Source organism: Triticum urartu, chromosome 2 (assembly GCF_003073215.2).
Source record: "Triticum urartu cultivar G1812 chromosome 2, Tu2.1, whole genome shotgun sequence".
In the NCBI taxonomy this organism is placed as follows: domain Eukaryota; kingdom Viridiplantae; phylum Streptophyta; class Magnoliopsida; order Poales; family Poaceae; genus Triticum; species Triticum urartu.
The window spans coordinates 21,110,900-21,123,106 of NC_053023.1; positions in this window are offsets into that span (position 1 = coordinate 21,110,900).

Genomic DNA, 12,207 nt, shown 5'->3' on the forward strand with positions numbered 1-12,207 from the left:
CGGAGCTGAATGTAGCAGACCCGTTGACTAAGCCTCTTCCACAGGCAAAACATGATCAGCACCAAAGCTCCATGGGTGTTAGAATCATTACTATGTAATCTAGATTATTGACTCTAGTGCAAGTGGGAGACTGAAGGAAATATGCCCTAGAGGCAATAATAAAGTTATTATTTATTTCCTTATATCATGATAAAAGTTTATTATTCATGCTAGAATTGTATTAACCGGAAACATAATACATGTGTGAATACATAGACAAACAGAGTGTCACTAGTATGCCTCTACTTGACTAGCTCGTTAATCAAAGATGGTTATGTTTCCTAACCATGAACAAAGAGTTGTTATTTGATTAACGGGATCACATCATTAGGTGAATGATCTGATTGACATGACCCATTCCATTAGCTTAGCACCCGATCGTTTAGTATGTTGCTATTGCTTTTTCATGACTTATACATGTTCCTATGACTATGAGATTATGCAACTCCCGTTTACCAGAGGAACACTTTGTGTGCTACCAAACGTCACAACGTAACTGGGTGATTATAAAGGAGCTCTACAGGTGTCTCCAAAGGTACATGTTGGGTTGGCGTATTTCGAGATTAGGATTTGTCACTCTGATTGTCGGAGAGGTATCTCTGGGCCCTCTCGGTAATGCACATCACTTAAGCCTTGCAAGCATTGCAACTAATGAGTTAGTTGCGGGATGATGTATTACGGAACGAGTAAAGAGACTTGCCGGTAACGAGATTGAACTAGGTATTGGATACCAACGATCGAATCTCGGGCAAGTAACATACCAATGACAAAAGGAACAACGTATGTTGTTATGCGGTCTGACCGATAAAGATCTTCGTAGAATATGTAGGAGCCAATATGGGCATCCAGGTCCCGCTATTGGTTATTGACCGGAGACACGTCTCGGTCATGTCTACATTGTTCTCGAACCCGTAGGGTCCGCACGCTTAAGGTTTCGATGACAGTTATATTATGAGTTTATACGTTTTGATGTACCGAAGGATGTTCGGAGTCCCGGATGAGATCACGGACGTGACGAGGAGTCTCGAAATGGTCGAGACATAAAGATTTATATATTGGAAGCCTATGTTTGGATATCGGAAGTGTTCCGGGTGAAATCGGGATTTTACCGGAGTACCGGGAGGTTACCGGAACCCCCCGGGAGATATATGGGCCTTAGTGGGCCTTAGTGGAAAAGAGAAGAGGCAACCAGAGATGGGCCGCGCGCCCCTCCCCTCCCTTGGTCCGAATAGGACAAGGAGAGGGGGCCGGCCCCCCTTCCTCTTTTCCCCCCTCCGTGAATCCTATTCCAACTAGGAAAGGGGGGAATCCTACTCCCGGAGGGAGTAGGACTCCTCCTGGCGCGCCACCTCTAGGCCGGCCGCACCCCCCCTTTGAACCTTTATATACGGAGGCAGGGGCACCCCAGAGGAACACAAGTTGATCCACGTGATCATATTCTTAGCCGTGTGCGGCGCCCCCTGCCACCATAGTCCTCGATAATATTGTAGCGGTGCTTAGGCGAAGCCCTGCGACAGTAGTGCATCAAGATCGTCACCACGCCATCGTGCTGACGGAACTCTTCCCCGACACTTTGCTGGATCGGAGTCCGGGGATCGTCATCGAGCTGAACGTGTGCTAGAACTCGAAGGTGTCGTAGTTTCGGTGCTTGATCGGTCGGGTCGTGGAGACGTACGACTACATCAACCAAACGCTTCCGTTGTCGATCTACAAGGGTACGTAGATCACACTCTCCCCTCTCGTTGCTATGCATCACCATGATCTTGCGTGTGCGTAGGAATTTTTTTGAAATTACTACGTTCCCCAACATCTCCAACTTTAGTTGAACCGAGTGTGGCTATGCCCGATCCTTGCGAAGGTTAAAACAGCACCAACTTGACAAACTATCGTTGTGATTTTGATGCGTAGGTAAGAACGGTTCTTACTAAGCCCAGTAGCAGCCACGTAAAACTTGCAACAACAAAGTAGAGGACGTCTAACTTGTTTTTGCAGGGCATGTTGTGATGTGATATGGTCAAGACGTGATGAGATATAAGTTGTTATATGAGATGATCATGTTTTGTTGAAGTTATCGGCAACTGGCAAAATCCTTATGGTTGTCTCTCTATTGCATAAGATGCAAGCGCCCAATAATTGCTTTACTTTATCGCTATGCGATAGCAATAGTTGCAAGAGCAATTGTTGGCGAGACGACCACGTGACGACACATTGATATAGATCAAGATGATGGAGATCATGGTGTCATGCCGGTGACGATAGAGATCATGACAATACTTTGGAGATGGAGATCAAGGCGCAAGATGATGATGGCCATATCATGTCACATATTTTGATTGCATATGATGTTTATCTTTTATACATCTTATTTTGCTTAGTTTGACGGTAGCATTTTAAGATGATCTCTCACTAATTATCAAGAAGTGTTCTCCCTGAGTATGCACCGTTGTGAAAGTTCTTCGTGCTGAGACACCACGTGATGATCGGGTGTGATAGGCTCTACGTTCAAATACAACGGGTGCAAAATAGTTGCACACGCGGAATACTCAGGTTATACTTGACGAGCCAAGCATATACAGATATGGCCTCGGAACACGGAGACCGAAAGGTCGAGCGTGAATCATATAGTAGATATGATCAACATAGTGATGTTCACCAATGAAACTACTCCATCTCACGTGATGATCAGACATGGTTTAGTTGGTTTGGATCACGTGATCACTTAGAGGATTAGAGGGATGTCTATCTAAGTGGGAGTTCTTAAGTAATATGATTAATTGAACTTTAATTTATCAAGAACTTAGTCCTGGTAGTATTAGCATATCTATGTTGTAGATCAATAGCTCGCGTTGTTGCTTTCATATATTTATTTTGATATGTTCCTAGAGAAAATTGTGTTGAAAGATGTTAGTAGCAATGATGCGGATTGGATCCGTGATCTGAGGTTTATCCTCATTTCTGCACAAAAGAATTATGTCCTTGATGCACCGCTAGGTGATAGACCTATTGCAGGAGCAGATGTAGATGTTATGAACGTTTGGCTAGCTCAATATGATGACTACTTGATAGTTTAGTGCACCATGCTTAACGGCTTAGAATCGGGACTTCAAAGACGTTTTGAACATCATGGACCATATGAGATGTTCCAGGAGTTGAAGTTAATATTTCAAGCAAATACCCGAGTTGAGAGATATGTAGTCTCCAACAAGTTCTATAGCTAAAAGATGGAGGAGAATCGCTCAGCTAGTGAGCATGTGCTCAGATTGTCTGGGTACAACAATCGCTTGAATCAAATGGGAGTTAATCTTCCAGATAAAATAGTGATTGACAGAATTCTCTAGTCACCATCACCAAGTTAGTAGAACTTCGTGATGAACTATGATATGCAAGGGATAACGGAAACGATTCCCAAGCTCTTCGTAATGCTGAAATTGACGAAGGTAGAAATCAAGAAAAACATCAAGTGTTGATGGTAGACAAGACCACTAGTTTCAAGAAAAGGGCAAAAGGAAGAAGGGGAACTTCAAGAAGAACGGCAAGCAAGTTGCTGCTCAAGTGAAGAAGCCCAAGTCTGGTCCTAAGCCTGAGACTAAGTGCTTATACTACAAAGGGACTGGTCACTGGAAGCGGAACTACCCCAAGTGATTGGCGGATAAGAAGGATGGCAAAGTGAACATAAATATATTTGATATACATGTTATTGATGTGTGCTTTACTAGTGTTTATAGCAACCCCTCGGTATTTGATACTAGTTCAGTTGCTAAAATTAGTAACTCGAAACGGGAGTTGCAGAATAAACAAAGACTAGTTAAGGGTGAAGTGACGATGTGTGTTGGAAGTGGTTCCAAGATTGATATGATCATCATCGCACACTCCCTATACTTTCGGGATTAGTGTTGAACCTAAATAAGTGTTATTTGGTGTTTGCGTTGAGCATGAATATGATTTGATCATGTTTATTGTAATACGGCTATTCATTTAAGTAAGAGAATAAATTGTTGTTCTGTTTACATGAATAAAACCTTATATGGTTACACACCCAATGAAAATAGTTCGTTGGATCTCGATCGTAGTGATACACATAATCATAATATTGAAACTAAAAGATGCAAAGTTAATAATGATAGTGCAACTTATTTGTGGCACTGCCGTTTAGGTCATATTGGTGTAAAGCGCATGAAGAAACTCCATGCTGATGGGCTTTTGGAATCACTTGATGCTTGCGAACCATGCCTCATGGGCAAGATGACTAAGACTCCGTTCTTCGGAACAATGGAGCGAGCAACAGATTTGTTGGAAATCATACATACTGATGTATGTGGTCCGATGAATATTGAGGCTCGCGACAGGTCTCATTATTTTCTGATCTTCACAGATGATTTGAGCAGATATGGGTATATCTACTTGATGAAACTGAAACATTTGAAAAGTTCAAAGAATTTTAGAGTGAAGTGGAAAATCATCGTAAAAAGAAAAATATGGTTTCTACGATCTGATCGCAGAGACAAATATTTGAGTTATGAGTTTGGTCTTCAATTAAAACTATGTGGAATAGTTTCACAAATTCGTGCCACCTGGAACACCAAAGCATAATGGTGTGTCCGAACATCATAGCCGTACTTTATTGGATATAGTGCAACCTATGATGTTTCTTACAGATTTACCAACATCGTTTTGGGGTTATGCATTAAAGACAGCTGCATTCACATTTAAAAAGGCACCATCTAAGTCACCATCTAAGTCCGTTGAGACGACACAATCTGAACTGTGGTTTGGCAAGAAACCAAAGTTGTCATTTCTTAAAGTTTGGGGCTGCGATGCTTATGTGAAAAAGCTTCAACCTGATAAGCTCGAACCCAAATCGGAGAAATGTGTCTTCATAGGATACCCAAAGGAAACTGTTGGGTACACCTTCTATCACAGATCCTAAAGCAAGACATTCCTTGCTAAAAATGGATCCTTTCTAGAGAAGGAGTTTCTCTCGAAAGAAGTGAGTGGGAGGAAAGTAGAACTTGATGAGGTAACTGTACCTGCTCCCTTATTGGAAAGTAGTTCATCACAGAAATCTGTTCCTGTGACTACTAGACCGATTAGTGAGGAAGCTAATGATGATAATCATGTAACTTCAGATCAAGTTACTACCGAACCTCGTAGGTAAGCCAGAGTGAGATCCGCACCAGAGTGGTACGGTAATCCAGTTCTGGAGGTCATGTTACTTGACCATGACGAGCCTACGAACTATGAGGAAGCGATGATGAGCCCAGATTCCGCGAAATGGCTTGAGGCCATGAAATCTGAGATAAGATCCATGTATGAGAACAAAGTATGGACTTTGATTGACTTGCCCAATGATCGGCGAGCCGTTGAGATTAAATGGATCTTCAAGAGGAAGACGGACGTTGATAATAGTGTTACTGTCTACAAAGCTAGAATTGTCGCAAAAAGGTTTTTGACAAGTTCAAGGTGTTAACTACGATGAGAGTTTCTCACTCGTATCTATGCTTAAGTCTGTCCGAATCATGTTAGCAATTGCCGCATTTTATGAAATCCGGCAAATGGATAAACAAAACTGCATTCCTTAATGGATTTATTAAAGAAGAGTTGTATATGATACAACCAGAAGGTTTTGTCAATCCTAAAGGTGCTAACAAAATGTGCAAGCTCCAGCGATCCATCTATGGACTGGTGCAAGCATCTCGGAGTTGGAATATACGCTTTGATAAGTTGATCAAAGCATATAGTTTTATACAGATTTGCGGTGAAGCCTGTATTTACAAGAAAGTGAGTGGGAGCACTACATCATTTCTGATAAGTATATGTGAAAGACATATTGTTGATCGGAGATAATGTAGAATTATTCTGCAAAGCATAAAGGAATGTTTGAAAGGAGTTTTTCAAAGAAAGACCTCGGTGAAGCTCCTTACATATTGAGCATCAAGATCTATAGAGATAGATCAAGACGCTTGATAAGTTTTTTAATGAGTACATACCTTAACAAGATTTTGAAGTAGTTCAAAATGGAACAGTCAAAGAAGGAGTTCTTGCCTGTGTTACAAGGTGTGAAGTTGAGTAAGACTCAAATCCCGACCACGGCAGAAGATAGAAAGAGAATTAAAGTCATTCCCTATGCCTCAGCCATAGGTTCTATAAAGTATGCCATGCTGTGTACCAGATCTATTATATACCCTACACTGTGTTAAGCAAGGGAGTACAATAGTGATCTAAGAGTAGATCACTGGACAGCGGTCAAAATTTTCCTTCGTGGAATAAGGAAATATTTCTCAATTATGGAGGTGACAAAAGGTTCGTCGTAAAAAGTTACGTCGATGCAAGTTTTGACACAGATCTGGATGACTCTAAGTCTCAATCTAGATACATATTGAAAGTGGGAGAAATTAGCTAGAGTAGCTACGTGCAGAGCATTGTAGACATAGAATTTGCAAAATACTTACGGATATGTATGTGACAGACCCGTTGACTAAAATTATCTCACAAGCAAAACATGATCACACCTTAGTACTCTTTGGGTGTTAATCACATAAACGATGTGAACTAGATTACTGACTCTAGTAAACCCTTTGGGTATAGGTCACATGACGATGTGAACTATGGGTGTTAATCACATGGTGATGTGAACTATTAGTGTTGAATCACATGGCGATGTGAACTAGATTATTGACTCTAGTGCAAGTGGGAGACTGAAGGAAATATGCCCTAGAGGCAATAATAAAGTTATTATTTATTTCCTTATATCATGATAAAAGTTTATTATTCATGCTAGAATTGTATTAACCAGAAACATAATACATGTGTGAATACATAGACAAACAGAGTGTCACTAGTATGCCTCTACTTGACTAGCTCATTAATCAAAGATGGTTATGTTTCCTAACCATGAACAAAGAGTTGTTATTTGATTAACGGGATCACATCATTAGGTGAATGATCTGATTGACATGACCCATTCCATTAGCTTAGCACCCGATCATTTAGTATGTTGCTATTGCTTTCTTCATGACTTATACATGTTCCTATGACTATGAGATTATGCAACTCCCGTTTACCAGAGGAACACTTTGTGTGCTACCAAACGTCACAACGTAACTGGGTGATTATAAAGGAGCTCTACAGGTGTCTCCAAAGGTACATGTTGGGTTGGCGTATTTCGAGATTAGGATTTGTCACTCTGATTGTCGGAGAGGTATCTCTGGGCCCTCTCGGTAATGCACATCACATAAGCCTTGCAAGCATTGCAACTAATGAGTTAGTTGTGAGATGATGTATTACGGAACGAGTAAAGAGACTTGCCGGTAACGAGATTGAACTAGGTATTGAGATACCTACGATCGAATCTCAGGCAAGTAACATACCGATGACAAAGTGAACACCGTATGTTGTTATGCGGTCTGACCGATAAAGATCTTCGTAGAATATATGGGAGCCAATATGAGCATCCAGGTTCCGCTATTGGTTATTGACCGGAGACGTGTCTCGGTCATGTCTACATTGTTCTCGAACCCGTAGGGTCCGCACGCTTTAGGTTTCGATGACAGTTATATTATGAGTTTATGAGTTTTGATGTACCGAAGGAGTTCGGAGTCCCGGATGAGATCGGGGACATGACGAGGAGTCTCGAAATGGTCGAGACGTAAAGATCGATATATTGGACGACTATATTCGTGAAGGAAATATGCCCTAGAGGCAATAATAAAGTTATTATTTATTTCCTTATATCATGATAAATGTTTATTATTCATGCTAGAATTGTATTATCCGGAAACATAATACATGTGTGAATACATAGACAAACAGAGTGTCACTAGTATGCCTCTACTTGACTAGCTCATTAATCAAAGATGGTTATGTTTCCTAACCATGAACAAAGAGTTGTTATTTGATTAACGGGATCACATCATTAGGTGAATGATCTGATTGACATGACCCATTCCATTAGCTTAGCACCCGATCGTTTAGTATGTTGCTATGCGGTCACATAAGCCTTGCAAGAATTGCAACTAATAAGTTAGTTGCGAGATGATGTATTACGGAACGAGTAAAGAGACTTGCCGGTAACGAGATTGAACTAGGTATTGAGATACCAACGATCGAATCTTGGGCAAGTAACATACCGATGATAAAGGGAACAACGTATGTTGTTATGCGGTCTGACCGATAAAGATCTTCGTAGAATATGTAGGAGCCAATATGGGCATCCAGGTCCCGCTATTGGTTATTGACCGGAGATTTGTCTCAGTCATGTCTACATTGTTCTCGAACCGTAGGGTCCGCACGCTTAACGTTACGATGACAGTTATTATGAGTTTATGCATTTTGATGTACCGAAGTTAGTTCGGAGTCCCGGATGTGATCACGGACATGACGAGGAGTCTCGAAATGGTCGAGACATAAAGATTGATATATTGGACGACTATATTCGGACACCGGAAGTGTTCCGGAGGAGTTTCGGATAAAACCGGAGCACCGGGGGATTACCGGAACCCCCCGGGGGGTTAATGGCCTCATGGGCCTAAAGTGGAGAAGAGGAAGGGGCTGCCAGGGCAGGCCGCACGCCCCCTCTCCCCCTAGTCCGAATTGGACAACTAGGGTGGGGCGGCGCCCCCCTTTTCTTCTCCCCTTCCACCTCTCCTACTTGGACAAGGAAAAGGGAGGGGAGTCCTACTCCCGGTAGGAGTAGGACTCCTCCTGCGCGCCTCCTCTAGGGCCGGCCGCACCCCCCCCCTTGGATCCTTTATATACGGAGGCAGAGGGGGCACCCTAGGACACACAAGTTGATCCTCGTGATCGTTCCTTAGCCGTGTGCGGTGCCCCCTTCCACCATATTCCACCTCGGTCATATCGTTGCGGTGCTTAGGCGAAGCCCTGCGTCGGTAGAACATCATCATTGTCACCACGCCGTCGTGCTGACAGAACTCATCCCCGAAGCTTTGCTGGATCGGAGCCCGGGGAGCGTCATCGAGCTGTACGTGTGCTAAGGACTCGGAGGTGCCAGAGTAACGGTGCTTGGATCGGTCGGATCGGGAAGACGTACGACTACTTCCTCTACGTTGCGTCAATGCTTCCGCGTCGGTCTACGAGGGTACGTAGACAACATTCTCCCCTCTCGTTGCTATGCATCATCATGATCTTGCGTGTGCGTAGGAAAATTTTGAAATTACTACGTTCCCCAACAATTCAGACATCGGAAAGGTTCCGAGTGATTCGGGTATTTTCGGAGGTACCGGGGAGTTACGGGAATACGAGTAAGAAGCAATGGGCCTTAAATGGGCCTTAGTGGGAAGGACCAGGATGTGGTGCGTGCCCCTCCCAAGCCCAGTCCGAATTGGACAAGGGGTTTGGGGCATGGCCCCTCTCTCCCTTCCTTCCCCTCTTCCCCCCTTTCCCCCTTTCCCCCCTTCTCCTAGTTGGACTAGGAAAGGAGGAAACCTACTCCAACTAGGAGTAGGAATCCTATTCCCCTGGCGCGCCCCTCCTAGGGCTGGCCTCCTCCCCCTTGCTCCTTTATATACGGGGGCAGGGGGCACCCCAAAGACACACAAGTTGATCCGCGTGATCGTTTTCTTAGCCGTGTGCGGTGCCCCCTTCCACCATACTCCTCGATAATATTGTAGCGGTGCTTAGGCGAAGCCCTGCGACGGTAGAACATCAAGATTGTCACCACGCCGTCATGCTGATGGAACTTTTCCCCGACACTTTGCTGGATCGAAGTCCGGGGATCGTCATCGAGCTGAACGTGTGCTAGAACTCGGAGGTGCCGTAGTTTTGGTGCTTGATCGGTCGGACCGTGAAGATGTACGACTACATCAACCGCGTTGTCAAAACGCTTCCGCTGTCGGTCTACGAGGGTACGTAGATTACACTCTCCCCTCTTGTTGCTATGCATCACCATGATCTTGCGTGTGCGTAGGAAATTTTTTGAAATTACTACGTTCCCCAACAACACCACCAACACCTTACCCTCTATGACAAAGGCCAACGTCTTTGTACTGACAAGCTATGCCATGCCAACATGCCGCCCACAAACATATGAACTCTCCTAGATCCTACCACCGACTCCACCCCCGAGTGAAATATTATGGTAGGCACCATAACCAATATTCACATGCCACGAAGTTCTTGTCCCCTAATTTTGTTCTCCTCTCAAAGCTATGATAGATAAGCCTGTTGGGGAACGTAGTAATTTCAAAAAAATTCCTACGCACACGCAAGATCATGGTGATGCATAGCAACGAGAGGGGAGAGTGTTGTCTACGTACCCTCGTAGACCGAAGCGGAAGCGTTGACGCAACGTAGAGGAAGTAGTCGTATGTCTTCCCGGTCCAACCGATCCAATATGCCCCTGGAACATCTCATATCTCTCAATCCGGGCATTCTGCTGGAATATTAACTTCAACTCCTGGAACATCTCATATGCCCCATGACGTTCAAAACGTCGTTGAAGTCCCGGTTCTAAGCCGTAAAGCATGGCACATTGAACTATCGAGTAGTCATCAGCTTTTCTCTGCCAGACGTTCTTAACGTCGTCAGTTGCATCAGCAGTAGGCCTGGCACCCAGCGGTGCTTCCAGGACGTAACTCTTCTGTGCAGCAATGGGGATAATCCTCAAGTTACGGACCCAGTCCGTGTAATTGCTACCATCATCTTTCAACTTTGCTTTCTCAAGGAACGCATTAAAATTCAACGGAACAACAACACGGGCCATCTATCTACAATCAACATAAACAAGCAAGATACTATCAGGGACTAAGTTCATGATAAATTTAAATTCAATTAATCATATTACTTAAGAACTCCCACTTAGATAGACATCCCTCTAATCCTCTAAGTGATCACGTGATCCAAATCGACTAAACCATAACCGATCATCACGTGAAATGGATTAGTTTTCAATGGTGAACATCATTATGTTGATCATATCTACTATATGATTCACGCTCGACCTTTCGGTCTCCGTGTTCCGAGGCTATATCTGCATATGCTAGGCTCGTCAAGTATAACCTGAGTATTCTACGTGTGCAAAACTGGCTTGCACCCGTTGTAGATGGACGTAGAGCTTATCACACCCGATCATCACGTGGTGTCTGGGCACGACGAACTTTGGCAACGGTGTATACTCAGGGAGAACACTTCTTGATAATTTAGTGAGAGATCATCTTATAATGCTACCATCAATCAAAGCAAGATAAGATGCATAAAAGATAAACATCACATGCAATCAATATAAGTGATATGATATGGCCATCATCATCTTGTGCTTGTGATCTCCATCTCCGAAGCACCGTCACGATCACCATCGTCACCGGCGCGACACCTTGATCTCCATCGTAGCATCGTTGTCATCTCGCCAATCTTATGCTTCTACGACTATCGCTACCGCTTAGTGATAAAGTAAAGCATTACAGGGCGATTGCATTGCATACAATAAAGCGACAACCATATGGCTCCTGCCAGTTGCCGATAACTCAGTTACAAAACATGATCATCTCATACAATAAAATTTAGCATCATGTCTTGACCATATCACATCACAACATGCCCTGCAAAAACAAGTTAGACGTCCTCTACTTTGTTTGTTGCAAGTTTTACGTGGCTGCTACGGGCTTAAGCAAGAACCAATCTTACCTACGCATCAAAACCACAACGATAGTTTGTCAAGTTGATGCCGTTTTAACCTTCGCAAGGACCGGGCGTAGCCACACTCGGTTCAACTAAAGTTGGAGAAACTGACACCCGCCAGCCACCTGTGTGCAAAGCACGGCGGTAGAACCAGTCTCGCGTAAGCGTACGCGTAATGTCGGTCCGGGCCGCTTCATCCAACAATACCGCCGAACCAAAGTATGACATGCTGGTAGGCAGTATGACTTATATCGCCCACAACTCACTTGTGTTCTACTCGTGCATATAACATCAAACCATAAAACCTAGGCTCTGATGCCACTGTTGGGGAACGTAGTAATTTCAAAAAAATTCCTACGCACACGCAAGATCATGGTGATGCATAGCAACGAGAGGGGAGAGTGTTGTCTACGTACCCTCGTAGACCGAAGCAGAAGCGTTGACGCAACGTAGAGGAAGTAGTCGTACATCTTCTCGCTCCAACCGATCCAAGCACCGTTACTCCGGCACCTCCGAGTTCTTGACACACGTACAGCT